Genomic DNA, 4,927 nt, shown 5'->3' on the forward strand with positions numbered 1-4,927 from the left:
GTTTAGGGAAATGTTGGGCGTGGAAGGGGGGCTAGTTGTCTTCCAATCACTTTTGACTATTAAAAAGGGCACTAGCCCTTTCAATTTTCAATCGATAGAGACTTTTCCGTAGTTTTTACGACAACTCCTTTGATACCAAGTGCCCTGGTCTAAACAAAAAAAAAATTCATTGTGCCCACATCGCTCTTTACTTAGGCAGCACTTCTGTGCTGCCAATGATCTATACATGTTGGATAATTTAATTCAAGCAAAAATTGATTTCAAGCAAAATTAGTAGCAATCATCTCATTGACAAATAAAGGAGTTCAAATCCATTATCCTTTGATCTGCAGCTTTGGTTGATAATAAAATTTATAATAGGGCGCCATGTCCTTTCGTGTGACCATTCTTGCGAAATTCTGACTTCTTATTCCGAACACGTTTTGTATTTGAGCCGATCCTCATTAGCTGTAAAAGAAACCAACTTATTTCGCTTAGATTTACTGATGGGTGGCTTAGCATGTGATTACTCGATAGCTTGTACACTCACTAATGAAAGGCCCAACTCATAGTAAACATAATTGCCTTCAATAAAGTTCAATTGAGCTAATACCTCACGAAATCTGTTGAGTAATCTCTCATGGCACTGTACCAAAGCAAGCCAATCCAAATCAAGCCATTTAGAATTAAACAACTCCCAAACTAAAAGAAGATCTGACTCCAAAAAAATTTTTGCCTTCTCTGCAGCTAATCTTGTAGTTCTTTTGGGATTGGGCTTGTTTTTATTCATTCCTATTTTTGTTTTATTTTGAATTAAATTAGTTTCTATAATTAATTTTGTGTACATAGGGTTGAGTGTGTATTCACCCAAGTCTCTATTTAGGGATGTATTATTATTTAAGTTTCGTTTGATTTCGATTGCCTCGCGGACAGTTTCTTTGATTCCCAGGTCATTGCTAATTAGAATGGTTTCGTCAAATAGAACATTTTAAAAAATATGATTACTTAAAGCTGAATCGAAAGATATTGAGTTATTTTTAGATTTTAATGCTTTTTCAGTACTTTCTTTGTGTTGCTGTAATCTTGTTCCTAAACTTTGGTAGGTTCGACCAATGTAATTATTTCCACAACTACATGGTATTTGATACACCCCTCTTAGACGAGTAACAGGGGTTTTATCCTTACCAGAATTGAGAAGATTAATTATACTTAAATTACTTGTGAATACAACACGTAAATTGTTTTTTAAACAAACTTTTTTTCAGTTTTGAAGTAATTTTCGGAATATAAGGTAGGTAAATCGTGCTTGTGTGTTTATTCGAATCGTTTACTGGTGTGGGATTTAAGGCTTTAGAAGAATGCATCTTCAATCTTTGAACAATAACAGTATTTATGAGAGAAATTGGGTACCCGTTGCCAAAAAGTATGTCTGTAATAAAATTTAACTCTTTTTTAATATACGGCTCTGAACAGACATTAAGTACTCTATCCACAAGAGATATTACCACACCTCCTTTAACCTGTGGAGGATGGTTAGATTTGAAGTGAAGGTATCTATTATTATGCGTAAGTTTTCTGTAAACCGTAAAATCAGGTTTATTCACACTGCATATTATCAGTACATCTAAAAAAAGGTATTTTTCCATCTGTTTCGGTCTCCAGAGTGAATTGCAGGTTTCTATCGTAAGTATTTAAATGTTCTAGAAAACCTTTAAGTTCACTTTCGCAATAATTCCAAACTGAAATTACGTCGTCCATGAAACGTCCCAAAAACACATAATTAAGAGAATACGAATCGAGGGCCCATTTTTCAAGATTTTCGATGAAAATATTTGCGAGTAGGCCTGATAGAGGTGCTCCCATAGGAAGGCCCCTTACCTGTTTGTAATATAAATCTCGAAACTGGAAGTGCAAAATTAATTATAGAAAATGATCTAACTCAAAATAAAACAAAAATAGGAACGAATAAAAACAAGCCCAATCCCAAAAGAACTACAAGATTAGGTGCAGAGAAGGCAAATTTCGCAAGAAATTATTCCAATTTTTAATAAATACAGTTAGTTAAATGAATGAGCCTTTTTAGCTTGTAAAATGTTAGCTTTTATCACACAGTCTTGCCTGAACTTTTCGTTAAGATGTAATGATGGCAAGGCTATTTAAAAAAAAATGGATTTTTAACCGAGAACTTTTATTGTAAGTGCTTTATTGTTTATTATTTTCTTTGCTGAAGACGGCCCTTAGATATAGGGCCGAAATATTCAAATAGGTTTTGTTGGTTCACTGTCTTGGAAAAAAAGTCCTCATTATTCTCTCTTCTGTGGCTGTATTATGGAAAGGCAGTGTGGTCTTCGTTGTTACTTAGGTGGGGTGAAAAGGTTAAATGTAGAATAGCCAAAGCTTATGGTATTTTTTTCATAGTTGAACAAAGCTTGGAAGAATAGGAAGACAAGTTCACTACCTAAAATATTTGCGAGTAGGCCTGATAGAGGTGCTTCCATAGGAAGGCCCCTTACCTGTTTGTAATATAAATCTCGAAACTGGAAGTGCAAAATCAATTATAGAAAATGATCTAATTCAAAATAAAACAAAAATAGGAACGAATAAAAACAAGCCCAATCCCAAAAGAACTACAAGATTAGCTGCAGAGAAGGCAAATTTCGCAAGAAATTATTCCAATTTTTAATAAATACAGTTAGTGAAATGAATGAACCTTTTTAGCTTATAAAATATTAGCTTTTATCACACAGTCTTGGCTGAACTTTTCGTTAAGATGTAATGATGGCAAGGCTATTTAAAAAAAAAAATGGATTTTTAACCGAGAGCTTTTATTGTAAGTGTTTTATTGTTTATTATTTTCTTTGCTGAAGACGGCCCTTAGATATAGGGCTGAAATATTCAGATAAGTTTTGTTGGTTCACTGTCTTGGGAAAAAAGTCCTCATTATTCTCTCTTCTGTAGTTGTTTCACTCAACCCGCTGTCTTTACTAATAATACTGCCTATGTAGGGGAAGTGGTCCATTTGATCGATCTTCTCGTTACCCAGTATCATCTCTTCACCTTCGTTTACTTCCAATCTTAGTGACTTTGTCTTAATTTCATTAGTTTCCGGACCTATTATTTTACCCTTAACTCTCAAAACCTCCAAAAATTCATTCATTTTGCTAAAATTTTCATCTAGAATGCTCAAATCCACTGACCAGTCCAGGGGGGTTGGGCGGACCCCGGGCCCCTTAAGATTTTTCTAGCGCCCTCTTTCCTCGTTTTTTTATATATTTTTTACTCTTTTTTTTTTAGAACAAGTTGGTCAATTTGATCAATCATTGGCACCTTTGTCACATTGCCCCTCCCAAGATGTTGCTTATTGGCGCCCTTGTCACATTGGGCTCTTAATTTTTTCTTACTTGTTGGAAATATTTTTTTCTAGATATGTGGAGGGGGAAGTCGCCCCCCTTGTAACCTAATTACAGCGCGATTTTCTGGTGCCCCTTTTAAGAGTAACAAGAGATTAAAGTGCAGGTAGCCCTTCTCTCAAGCCCATTCATATTCCAAACACATCCAGTCAAAATTTTGAGACAGCCATTTTGTTCAGCATAGTAGAACGGTCCAGAAACTATGTTTTAAGGGATATTAGGTATGACAACACCAACAATACAAAACGGGAAAAAAGCTGATATATGATAAAATATAAGCAAAACACAAATGTGCATTAAAGAAAGGCAGGAGTCCTAGCAACCAATTCCAGGCGGTAGGGGTAGGGTGTTTATTAAAGGTAAATTTAAGCCATAGTAAGAGTTATTACTGAGATGTTTTAATGAACATATCTCAGTTGTTTGAGCTAAGACTATACATTCACGGTTGACATGGGCATATTTGAATAATATTCTTCTTCCTATTTCGCATAGTAAGTTTAACCCTTATTAAAAGATATTTTTGAGAGCTTTTAATGAAAATGCCCTGTTTCTTTGATTGAGTGTTAGATTTCAGTCCTCCTCCACCGAAAAATTCGTTTAACAACTCCTACCTGAACGTTAATCTGTAGGCAATTTAAGCCACCGTGGTAAACTCTGGATGACGCTCAGCAATCTCTGACAATCATTATTACACATATAGCATTTTTCCTGCAAAAATATTCGTTTGCAATAGAATCGATTGCTTAAACTTAGTGAATAATCCCAAATAAAATTTCTTCTGATGACTCCTGGCAATTCACGCCAGAGTGACACAATATACTCACCTAGTGGCACCATCTGACGCAAATTATCACACCTAAGAGTTTTCAAACATTTCTCCACGATATAACTTTATAGAGTAAAAATGGCCATTGTTTTATTTAAATAACGGAATTTTGCCATTTCATTGTTAGATTACGATGTTCCATGGCAATTCCCAGCCTGTGACAGTCAATAGATGACACACGGCACCCTCTGGAAACAATTAATACACATACGATATTTTTCGGTCGTTTTCCTCCAAGAATATCCTTTTACACTAGAATCAATCATTTAAACTAAATGAAAAATCCCCAGTAACGTTTCTTCTGATGACTCTTGGCAATTTTGGCCAGCGTGGCACAATCTACCAGCCCCATAACACCCTCTGGTGCACATTATAACACCTAAGGGTTTTTCAACCTTCTTTTGCACAAAATAACTTAATAAACTAAAAATGACCATTGTGCTATTTGAACAGCGGAAACTTTCCATTTCATTGTTAGATTGCGAAGTTCCTCGGTGATTCCCATCCCATGACACACAATGGCTGACAAACGGCACCCTCTGGCAATCATAATATTTCTTCCGATGACTCCTGGCAATTGAAGCCAGCGTGGCACAGTCTACCAGCCCATGGAGTGCATTATCATATCTAAGGGTTTTTCAAACATTTTCCTATAAAATTATCCGTTTACACTTGAATCGATCATTTAAATTTGAAGGAGAAACCACAATTG

The sequence above is a fragment of the Artemia franciscana genome, chromosome 11 (genome assembly GCF_032884065.1).
Source record: "Artemia franciscana chromosome 11, ASM3288406v1, whole genome shotgun sequence".
Classification (NCBI taxonomy): Eukaryota; Metazoa; Arthropoda; class Branchiopoda; order Anostraca; family Artemiidae; genus Artemia; species Artemia franciscana.